The sequence below is a fragment of the Lolium perenne genome, chromosome 4 (assembly GCF_019359855.2).
Source record: "Lolium perenne isolate Kyuss_39 chromosome 4, Kyuss_2.0, whole genome shotgun sequence".
Classification (NCBI taxonomy): Eukaryota; Viridiplantae; Streptophyta; class Magnoliopsida; order Poales; family Poaceae; genus Lolium; species Lolium perenne.
This window is the reverse complement of record NC_067247.2, coordinates 142588325-142600867: the sequence shown is the minus strand read 5'-3', so window position 1 is coordinate 142600867 and position 12543 is coordinate 142588325. Positions and strand designations below refer to the sequence as shown.

At 46.3% G+C, this 12543-nt stretch overlaps 1 long non-coding RNA gene across 1 annotated transcript; it reads left to right on the top strand.

The window, feature by feature from the left end:
• The first annotated feature begins 1029 nt into the window (after positions 1-1029).
• LOC127294084 (uncharacterized) lies at positions 1030-1909 on the top strand. Its single transcript, XR_007846369.2, has 2 exons — positions 1030-1527; positions 1638-1909. It is a non-coding gene; the product is annotated as an uncharacterized lncRNA (long non-coding RNA).
• Positions 1910-12543: the final 10634 nt, after the last annotated feature.

The window sequence follows — 12543 nt, the reverse complement described above, 5'->3', positions numbered from 1 at the left end:
GTAGGGACCTGCAGGCCATGGCCGTCTCGGCCGACTTGCGGTGTGGAAACACGGTGCACGAGAGCTCACCTCCGGCGGCAACGGCGCACCTGCGAATGGCGGAGGTCTCGCGACGGTGAGAGGACAACAGCGACGGCGACGGCGTCCTCCGACTCTGCTACGACGCGGCGAAAGCAGCGCGGGGCTGCGACCTATGCTTACGCCCCGCTTGCCGGCGTCTCGACGACGGTGGCCGGCGTCGACGCCGCTCCCAAATCGCGGGTCCTTGGCTGGCGGCGGAGCGGCGGGAGATGTGTGCGAGGGGTTTGTGTTTTTGGAGACAGACAGGCGGGCCAGGGGTGGACAAGGGGAGGACGCGAGCGACCAGCCTTCGGCGTCCACGGCCACGCAATATCGTCCCAGATTTGGGCTGGGTTTGGGTCGTCCCGGATGTCGCGGCCATCCGTTTTAGGGATGGGTCCACGCGCTGGGCCGCGTTTTTGTCCGGTTGGACCCATCCGGATGCGCGGGCGCGGGATGGGTCGCCCCGTTGGAGATGCCCTTACTACTCTTCCACGCATGCAGAGAGATGAAAAGGCGACGTCGCGCGTCGGGATGGGTCGCCCCGTTTGAGATGCCCTTACTACTCTTCCAGGCATGCAGAGAGATGAAAAGGCGACGTTTGGTATTAACTGCCCGCGATTTTTAAGGTGGAGCAGCGAATATGTGGAGGGTAATTTTGGAAGATTGGCATGTTAATTGCATCTGACTGTGCCCTAAGGGCACGTACAATGGGGTGATGTCAGCCTTCCCTTAGAGATGCCACGTCAGATTTTTGCTTAGTTGGAGGAGAGAGAATGAAGAGAGAGAAGACTGTCTTCCCTTAGCTAAGGGATCATCTCTTACGAAATAAGGGAACACTATTTTCTCCATTGTATCACATATGTCTTTCCTTAGCAACAAATTTTCTACCAAAATTTAGTTATTAATATTAATTGCTAGAGATGGCAGTAAGAGATAATGCGATGTATGACTTATATCTAACTAGCTCTATGCCCGCGCGTTGCTGCGTAAGAACGACAAATATTGACTTACATGTTTTCTTGAAAAAAATAGCAAGGCAATATATATGCTCGCCTAGTTTGGAAGTCGCTTGCTGGGTTTTACTTTTTTTGTCTTTATCTTTACAATTTCCAATTTAAATTCTTATTTTATTGAGCTCAGAATTTGACATGGGATATTTTTAGGGCATCCCAATTTTTGCAGAATACAATGGTTGTAAACTGACAAGACACGAAGCCAACAATATTAAATCTATTGAAGTATTTTCTAGTTAAGCCACACAAACAGACAGGGGATTCTCAAAGATCCCTACATGATTTTCATCATGACAGATACCCTGGCCATTGCTCCATAATGACATACCTACCGAGAATTTAACAATGCGAGAGGCCACAATCAGAAACTATCGAACGGCACAATTGCCTTGGAGAGGGAATTCAACGAGTGCGGAACAAGGGAGCAAATGGATCAGAACAGATTCAGAGTGTAAGTTCATTTTACAGAGTGTAGATTTCGCAGCAGTGTTACAAGCTAACATACAAGCTAATGCTAGTATTTATGCACATTAAAGCTAATATGTTTTCATTTTTCTCCAGATATAGAGTTGGAGATCTGAACCCTGCGATGCAAGCACTCCTGATGCACTTTTCTTTGGCACATGTAGAAGTCTGTCTGCAAACTGTTGTCAGTTTGACTCAATGCAGTGCTACAGTATGTCTTTTTCATGTCTTCTGCTTATAATGCAACTGGACATTCGAATCAGGCACATACCAAGCTTTTGTTAAACTCCATTAGGCCATAGCTTACATGATGAAACAACTTTTACATGTACTGAACACTTTTCTCATTAAAAAACTGGGTAGCTTTACATGCTGGTATCTTCTTCAAGACTACCACAAATCACCAATGCCTTTGGTAATAGCTCATCCTAGCAACAAGCTGGTGCAACCGTGCAAGTAAACTGAAATATGCACATGCTCTCTCCTCAACCTTCTAATGTACGCATGGTCTCTCTGTACAATACACATGTAAACTATAAAACTGACAGATATTCAGGCTGAGGAAGGATTGCACTATGCACCTGCTAGGAACGAATTCAAGAAGATTTGAGGCCGTAGGGGTGGCATCGAGTTGTAGGACCGCTCCCGGCAGCGAGGTCTTGCTGTTCCCGTGGAGATTTGACAAGGAAACTTGGAAGTATGGCACATGATTTGACAAGGGAACTTGGAAGCACGGGCCGATGGGCGTGCAGTACATCTTGCGCGGACAGCCTCCTCGGGCTGGTTTGGACTGGGCGTAGCGTGGCAAATGGCTGGCCTGAACTCGCAATCTCTGTTGCCGTGAGAGGAGTCCATCAACGCCTGATGGCGTTGGATCAGATCTCCTATAGCCTGACAGGACACTGGTGGGTGAGCGGAGCAGCGGTGAAGACGACTCGGATCTCGCAACCGGCGGAGGAAACGACTGCCATGCTCGCCTCAGCTCCTGGTCCCAATCATCTGAGGCGACCTCCCATTCTTGCTTCCGTTGGTCTTCCTCGGAAACGGGAACGGACGAAGGACCTGGTGCTGGTGGGGAAGTACGGATCCGAGGAAGGTATACTGGGGATCTAGGGAGGAGAGGGACGGCGAGCGGCGTGACCGTGGAGACGGTGGCGGGATGGGGATTCGCGGCGATGGAGTCAACGAGCAAAGGGCATGGAGCCATCGGAGCGGTCGGAGAACACAAAAGAAAGGGGATGGGACTATGGGAGCACACGCCTGAAAGAGGCAGGAGAAAACAAATCGAAAAATCAAACCGGTACGTTCACTCGCCGGTGGTAAGGTCCGTAAATACCCAGAAAACGTAGGGTAGTTCGGTAGCCACGTACCACGGTCGTTTTTCAATTTAATAGTAAAGATACCTTCTCTAACTGATGTGGCGGGGTAAGGAAAGGCATGCCTTCTCTACCATTGTACATTCTCTAAGCATTGGGATGGAGGAAGTACCATGCATGCGCCTGTGTCCGCACCGACTGCGCGCCCCGGGCAGCGGAGGTATAGGCTGCTCGCTTTGGGTCGAACGCCGCAGAGTTAATAACCGAGGCGCACCTCCGGGGCCAGCCATAGCCATTGCGTTGCGCCGTCGCGGCTGCGCCGGCCATTTCAACGGTCGGTCTCACCGTGCATGCGCGAGCGAGGGCAGATTGTCAAATTATACCCTGGGATCCCATGGTACCACACCTCACATGGATACCACGTGTCAAAATTCATATTTGCAGGTGAAAAAAAAAACAAAACAAATTTATGGGTGTTCATAACATGTGTGTTTACATTCTTTAAAATTTTAAGAACTAGATTTGAACTACGCACAGAGAAAGAAAAAAAAATATTGTGAATAGTGTTATTTATATTTATCTTTTTTGGCACTATTCATGTTGAGTTTGTCTCTTTTATTTTTTTATGTGTATTTGGAATTTGGTTATGCAAATTCTAGGGATTCTAAAAATACATCTTGTGAACAGTAACATCCTCTATCTCCACGTTCAAGGCGTACACACTCGTACGCTTAGAGTTGGTTATGACGGGAGTGGGTGCATCTACCACAAGGCATAGATACGCCCTGCTGTATAAGTTTGCATATTGTATAGTACTAGTCACTACACCACGGTAGAGATATATGACACTTTTCATAGGGGCACTTATGTCAAAGTGTGTGGGTATGGTGTGGTCTTCGAGGATTTCGTCTGGCTGTGGGGATCTTCGGATCGTCAAGGAGCTTCATCGGCAGTTCATCCTACTTCTTCGTCTCCGGGACGGATGTGGTCTTTTCGACCCGTTCGGCGACTTCCCGTCCGCAATCAACAACGTCAGGCTAGCTCAGGGAGGAGCGGCAGCGGCGGCGCGCCGTCGACACGGTCTGGAGGTTGAAGATGAAGGGCTTCTCAAGGATCTCGTTGTAATTTTCGTTTTTCTTGAGCTGCTTTGTACTGTTCGGTGTTTCTTTTAATGCCAGTGTCCTATTCGCAAAAAAAAAAGTGCGGCTAATAGTTTCCTTCTCCATCTCGTGATCACCGTCAGAGATCACGATAGGATCACGGTAGTATGAAATATAACGGGTTATTAAATAAAACAATGTTGCCTTTATTTTAAATAACTAAACATAGATGGAGCGTTCAAGCTTAAAATTGCAAGATCAAACAATATTTTAACTGTGTAAAGGAGATCAAGTTGCATTATGCTAATTTCTCAGAAGCAAAGTACGTTCATGAAGTTAGATTGATGAACAAACAAGCACATAACTTAGCTCAGCTCTCTCATTAGGCCAAGGGCTGTCTGACTGTTGACCCCAGTGATTCTGTAATAATGTAATAATGCCTATTTATTCGGCCTTTGATTAAATAGGTGAGCAAGTTACTATAAAAAAAACTACTCTGGTGATCTGATGCGAGAGAGGCGTAATTCGGAGGGAGGCGGGCGGGGAGCCGCGATATCTCACCAGCGGAGGAGAGGACGGTGACGACGCTTCTCGGTTTGGCGGGGCTCCCGCGCGCGGTGAGGCTAAGGGTCAGTGGTCGGAGCTCGCGTGGGCGGCGGCAGCAGCAGCAGACCGGAGGCGGTCGGGGAAGTGGGCGGCGGTGGTGTGCCGCGGTGTGCGGTGTGCGGTGCGGGAAGGGGATTTTGTCTGGCTTTGAAGTAGAGAGGCACCGCCGGGTGAGTTCGGTGGCTCGGAGTGATGCGGTGGCCGGAGGATTCATTGTGATGTGGAGGCGGGGCAGAAGGGGATTCAGAGAGAGAAACTGGATCTGAGGAAGTGGGTGGGTTGGGGGAGAGAAAGTGCGGTGGGGACGTGTGTTTGGAAAGGAATGTGCGGTGCAGAGGCATGCATGTGTGGTGGCCGGTGGCGCACCACTTAGTGCGCTATTGATATTTGAGGACAGTGGCGCACGAAATATAGGTGCGCCATTGCTAAGTGAGATAGCAATGGCGCACCTCTAAGGGATGCGCCACTGCTAAGTTTGGAGGAGGGGTGGGATCTGGACGACCTTTAGTGATGGCGCACCTTAAAAGCAGTGTGCGACTGCTATATTTGTATCAGTGGAGCACCATATTTTGGTGCGCCACTGCTAACTAGCAGTGGCGCACCAAAATAGGGGTGCGCCACTGATATCATTCTTACGGCTAGGCTTTTTTCTAGTAGTGAAGGAGCTAGTAGCAAGAGCCAGTGCTTGTCATAGTTACTTGGGCCGGATTTTTTGTAAACAAATATTTGGATTGTGTAACTAACAGAACAGCCCACAACGGGACATATCATTAGTAGAAAAAGGGCATTTAGTCCCGGTTGATAAGGGCCTTTAGAGCATTTTCACCCACGTTCCCCAAAGCGTCACCCAAAGGGCGCCGGATCAACCGTTTGGGGGACGTGTTTTCTTCGTACCATGTTTGGGGATGTCGCTCCCCAGCCGCATCCTCCAAACGCCACCCAAACTTATTTTAACATTAAAATACACTTTTTTTTGTTTTTTTTTGCATTTTATTTCAATAGAGAGGAGGAACATTCCACAAACTAATACATAATTGAGAACATGGTTTTACACAGACTAAGACATAGTTTGGAACATGGTTTCCACAAACTAATACATAGTTAAAACATTGCAAAATGAGGAAACCTAACTAGTGTTGGCATCGCAGGTTTCGTGGGTTCGCTGCCAAGAAAGAACATTCTTAGGCACTCTTAGTCACCCAAACTGGAAAAATCCAGCGGGTAAGTATAGCCATGTTGGTCCTTTCTAGGAAGAATATTCAGAAATCCCCGTGCCTATTTTCGCTGTGAAGAAAGAATACTCGGCGTGTTCAATAGTCCTCCTCATCATCGTCGCCGTGGTAGTGCCGGTGGCAACACGTGTCGTCGAACACCTTTACGTTCATATCCGCGTTGCCTAGGTAGGAGAATGTGAGCACACAACCAACTTAGAGGTCGTGGTAGCGCGCGAACTTCTTCCAGCCGGTGTGGAGGTACATCTTGCCGCGCCCATCGAAGAGCACGTCCACCGGCCACCGGCAGTAGTCGCAGCCAGCCTCCCGCAGATGCAGCGCGGCCGGCTCGCTGCCGGCGATGAACTCGGCGAACTTATCCGGCAGCCTCTAGATGCCAAGCGGGTCGCCGTTGAGGACAATGACGAACTCGAACACTTGGTGCTATTCCCGCAGGTACGACGATGAAGACGACGACTTCGCAGGTGACGTTGACCGTGTAGCTATGCTGCGGCCACGACCACGGCCGTGACCTCGGCCTCGGCCTCTGCCTCTACCAGCCATGGCGTCGACTCTTGAGATGGTGGCGGCTAGGTTTGGGGAGAGAGGCGCTAGGGTTTGTGTGTGAGGGACAATGCGAGAGCGCCCCTTTTTATAGGCCGTAGTGAGGCGGGGGAGCGGTAACACTCATTAACGCTGTCACGGAGAGCTAGGCGCGACGAGAGGCTTCGCTGCGCCTCTGCGGAAACTGCACCATCGTTGTGCGCCAATAACTTCTGCCGCAAGGTAGGCGACGGTTAGGTTAAACTTGAATGTGCCGCTGACGCGTCGGGCCCGCGTCTCCTCGCCTCGCTTTTCGTTGTGTCCGGCGTGCCCGGAGCGTCCCCTGTGGAGCGGGGACGTGCTCGGGGTGCCGGACACCGTATTGGGCGCGCCGGATGGAAAGAGGCTTTGGGCGCGTGGCAGGGAACAAAATTTTGTCCGGCGCGCTCCAATTCCCGTTGGGGGCCGCGGCTGGAGATGCTCTTAGTCTCCGTTTTGCGACCGGGACTAGTCATCCGGGACTAAAGGCCCTCCCCTTTAGTCCCGGTTTGGCCCCACCACGTGGATGCGGGCGTGCGCCGGGGCGAAGGACCTTTAGTCCCGGTTTGTGGACTAAAGGCTATTTTGTAAAACAATATCCATTTTTTCTAATTATTTTTCACTCCATTTTTTCTAGTTTTTTAGAATTTCTAGTATTTCAGTTATTTGACAAGTTAATCTCTAGTCAAATTATTTACTCGTGGTCAAACTTCCCGCTCGGTCACCCATCCTCCCACTACTCCAATACTAGCACGCTTAACTTTCAAGTTCCTTCCCGTCCAGCTTCCAAGTGCTTCGCGCACATGTATGTGATACTATTATCATATCAATCCTATTAACATGTTGGTCGATGTCACATTCATTTATTGTTTGAATTCCAAAAATTCTTTTAATAAAAAAAAATTAATGATGCAATAATAATCGTGAATAAATTAATAAACACTACTTTTCTAATTTGTATTATTTTTATTTTTAATATTTTTTTGCCAAACCTAAAACCTGAAAATTTGAAAATCTATTTTTTTTATTATCAACCAGGACTAAAGGTTCCAAACGAACAGGGACTAAAGGTTGGGATGTTTAAACTATGACTAATGCAACCCATTAGTCCCGGTTTCTATTTAAATCGGGACTAAACCTCCTAGGGGTGCTAGATGAAAGCCCTGTTTTCTACTACTGTATAGGCCCATGTATGGAGCACACGAAGTGGGAGGTCTGGGAAGGGTCTCTAGGTTTAGATTTTTCTTGTGCTCTACACGCAAAAAGGCCACCAATACATATATACATGTGTATACGAGCTTATAAATTGATATTTTTTGGTATAAATTATTGGGTATTCATTGCATACCCTTGAATTAGTCTAGCTCCGCCCCTGCTCCCAGTTGGATCCATTGGCTTCGCCGTAAATGCATGGGAGGAAGGTGAGGTCTGGACGCATACCGGTGAGGTGTACTACTAGGGGGCGAAGCTGAGGCCACCGGCGACATGCTCAAGACGGGAATCAGCTTCGGAGGTTAGCATGACTTTCGGCTATTTGTGCTTCCCTACACTAGGTAGTCATTTTGAGATAACTGAATGACATAGATTAACTGAAGAAGATTGTTTTTCTTGCGCTCATTTGCAGAACCACTTCAGGAGTAACTACAAGGAAGAAGATGCTGAGAAGCTTGCGAAAAACCTAGCTGAGTGCAGCTTGAGGTTGAGAAAGTGAAGGCAGAGAATAAGATGTTGAAGAACAATCACAGAGATGATATGAGAAACAGAGATAAGAAAGAAATGGTTTTCCTGTGTGTAGTTGCTAGTTCTGTAATGCTTTATTCATGTGGTTTGTTCACTAGGGGTTTCCTTTGAATAGTGGTACAAGAGGATTTGGTTTTATTATGTACGACATGAATGTAAAATTCATAACTTGTTTCAGTCGATGAAAATAAAGAGGATTATGGTTTCAAGCAACATCTAAACAAGTAAAATGGCAACTTGGACATGTTGAACATGGAATCAACTAAACATCTAAACATGATTCGCTTGTGGTGCATTCTGACTGAGAGGCCATTCTTGTGCATTTAGCTCAGGAATAACATCATTCAAATCAGGAATGCAGTTATGATCTCTTGTTGTGCTTGCATCTGCATTACCAACATCAACATTGGGTTTTCTTGTTTTTCTTCCTCTACTTGTGCTTGCATCTGCAGTACCATGACCTTTTGCATTTGTTTTTCCTCTTCCTCGTGTTCCAGCTATAGTAGCTTCTCTTCCTCCAGTTGCCCTGCTTCTTCCTCTTCCTCTCAAATTCCTTCTTGTTGATGCAGTTGTGACCCTTGCTGTAGATTGTGGAATACTATATCTAGCAGATGCAATGAATTCATTCACAGGCAAAGGTCCTAGAACTCTATTTGCTGGCATGTTCTCGTTTTACTACAATTAGAGGGTAGAAAAATATCAACAAGAGGAAAGAAACATCAATTAATATGGAACAGATAGAGCAGTAATAAAATGAGAAGACCATGTTGCACCTCTTGCTGCATTCTATAGACAATGTTGTCTTGTATGTTTGTAGGATCAAGATCAGGATTAGGTGGGTAAATGTGATGTAGTAATAGAAATCACAAATGTTAGAAGTTGCAAATTAAGTAAGAAGCATCATTAGAACTACCTCTAGAATGGATGGAATGTCTATTTCTTCATCTTCCCAAATTACTCCTGCTTCTTCCATTCGTTGTTGCTGACTAAGAAGATATGTTTGATGCCCCTTTTTATTGTGACCACTTTCCCCACAAATAGAGCAGTGAATTATGGTCCCTGCTTTAGTGAAGTAAGTCACTCCTTTCTTCACTTTTTCTTCAGGTGCTTTCCTTCTGCATCTCTTAGGTCTGCCCATCACCTTGGTGTAGAGTGGTGGATGCACTCGAGTTGCATTCATCTTCTCCCAGAAAACTGTACCTCGAAGTGGTGTCAGAGTGTAGGCATATGCTCTTTTGTCTGTTTCTATAGTGTAGCAACTATGGACCAAATTCTCATAGTTGATGTTATCTTTCCTACATCAAGCAATGGCATGGTGGCATGGAATGCTAGTTATCTGCCATCTGTTGCAGTCACATGTTCTACTCTTGAAGTCAACACTGTAGTTCTTATCAAATTCATGGCTTTCTACAACAAATAAATAGTTCCCAGCTAGCTTCACAATGCAATTGTTACTCCATTCAAAGAACTTTTCTAGCTTTTTCATTATCTTTGGACATATACGTCATGTCCAGGTCATGCCTTCTCTTTGCTTGCTTTCTTTCCTTTGCAAAATCTTGTAAATAAAGATTGTTTCTAGCATAGACAGGAAAGCCATCTCCCTTGCGTCACGAACGTAGCTGAAAGCAATGAAACACAAGGTCATAATTGAGGAATATAAAGACTAGTGATTGTTTACAAGAAGAAAACATGCATCAGTAATGTACCTATTGAACACATCTGAATGATTGTTTAAAAGCATCTCACACTTGGGAAAATTTTGGAACCAGGGTTGCTCCTTCTTAACTCTTGTCCATAATCATGCAACCGCCCAAACTGTGATTCCTTATCTCCATGTATTTGTAAAAACACATCTTGCCTATCTCTAGTCTGGACACATCTTGAATTCCCTCAAGATCTTTGCAGCAAAACTCTGTAGGCCCAATTTCTGGTTGTCCCTAAACTCATGCATGAACTTCTCTGTCAAAAGCTTGGAAGAAATTGCTTCAAGTGTGCACCTCCCTTCACAAGTGTGTTTACCATCATATTTTTTAATTACAAAACCACTCTTATGACTTCAGTCAATACCCGCTCTCATGTACCACGGATAGCCAGCAACACAATGTGCAGTTAACCTCCGTCTGTCATTCAACACTTTCTTGATCTTCTTCCTATTTCTTACAACATATGTTGCCAATGCCTTTCTCAACTCTTCAACCCCACTAAATGTCATTCCCCTAACAAAATAGGGTTATCCATGTCACATGTTGGATTGAATACAGTCAATTTGTTCCTCAAGACTAACGTATTTTCTTCTCAAAGTTGTAAGGTCTCATCATCTAATGCATCCTCATCCTCTTTGTCGTCAACTATTTCTTTCTCATTGTAATCACCCACAGACTTGTCAACATTGTCAGCAAATAGGTAATCATCACCATCTTCGACATCAAAGCCGCTGGCATAAAACTAAAGTCGATGTCGCTATCATTGTCTCTCAAGTTGCCACTAACACCCTCATTCACAAACTGCACAATAGAGGAGCTGGAAGAGGCTTCAGATAGAGGAGATGCATCCGTGTTTGGAAATTTACATGATCCACTAGATATAGCTTGAACTGCACGAGACACAACAGCTACTACCATTTTGCTTGATGAAATAGAAGGTGCTGCATCATGAGGAGATCTAGCCACTGCAGGAGGAGATTTAGCTACTGTAGCTGAATGTCCAAGGATGACGCCCAGAGAGGGAGGGGTGGTGAATAGGTGGGTTATAAAACTTCTACTTGAGGGCTTAATAAGTGCAGAATAAAACTATGTTTTACTTTTAAAATACAAAGCATACAAACTAGGGTTTGCTTATGTGCACCAACAACCTATGCTAAGAAAGATAAGCAACAAGGTGATAGCAAACTATATATAGAACATCAATCACAAAGGCTATCACAATGTAAAGCGCATAGATAAAGGAGCCCGGGTTGAGAAGTAACCGATGCACGAGGAGACGATGATGTATCCCGAAGTTCACACCCTTGCGGGTGCTACTCTATGTTGGAGCGGTGTGGAGGCACAAGGCAGTCCAATATGCCACTAAGGCCACCGTATTCTCCTCGAGCCTTTCCCACCAAAGGGAAAGCCTCGATCCACTAAGATACCCTTGAGGATGGTCACCGAACCTGTACAAGCTTGGGGAAAACACCCAAGTATCAAGCTTGAGGCAAACTTCACAACATTGGAGGCTCTCAAGTACAAGGCTACATAGGCTACAACACACCACACATGGGTACAAGGCCACAAAGGTTCCAACGCCCCACTAGGGCAACAATGCAACAAAGGCTACCACGTCGCAAAGCTAACAAGGACACAAAGGCAACAAGGCAACAAAGGCCACTATGCCACAAGAGCGACAAGACAATGAAGGAAACAACACCACTGAAGTCTACAAGCCATCTAGGGTTCCCTAGAGGTAACACTCACGAACTCCCACGTACGATACTGAAACCCCATAGAGAACTCAAACCGATGCACCTAATGCAATGGCTAAGAACACCACTAAGATGCCCAAGTCCTTCTCTCCGAAATTCCAACAAAGCTACAAGGGAATAAGGGAGGAAGAACAAATAGTAGGAGGGAACGTCAAATTACTCCAAGATCTAGATCTAGAAAGATCCCCTCACGAGGAGAGATATTCAATTGGCGGAGCAGTAGATCTAGATCTCCCCTCTATTTTCCCTCAAAAAAATGCAAAAAGTATAGGAGGAAACAAGAGGAGGAAGAAGCTCTTCTAGGTCAACAATGTAGGAGATAGAATAGGCGAAGAAGAGCTATGTGGAAAGAGGTGGAAGAAATGTATAAATAGAGGCCCAGGACATATGTCCGTTGGGGCAAAAAATCGGATAGATTCGCGCCCAACCGGTACTACCTCTTTTCCAACCGGCACCAGTTCTCGCGTAAAAAACATATAGAAAAACAGGCAGAAAGACGACCCTAACCTGTACTGCTAGTTACGGGGCTGGTAGTACTGGTTGCACCAAAATACTAAATCAACAAGAAACTAATCCGAAGGAAGAGAGAGGAAAGGATCCGACCGACAGACATTGCAGCGAGCAGCAGCAGTGCAGCTAGGCGAACATGCGGCGTGGCGCGGCATGCGCGTGTGGGGACTAGCGCACGGGAATCAAGCAGCAATGTTGGTCAACGCTAGGAAGATCGATGGAGCTGCGGGTGCGAGGCTCTCTCACTGGTGGCGCGAGGTGGCGGCTGGGAGGTGGCCCATTGATACGTCTCCAACGTATCTATAATTTCTTATGTTCCATGCTAGTTTTATGACAATACTTACATGTTTTATTCACACTTTATAATGTTTTTATGCATTTTCTGGGACTAACCTATTAACAAGATGCCACAGTGCCAGTTCCTGTTTTCTGCTGTTTTTGATTTCAGAAAAGTTGTTCTACAAATATTCTCGGAAT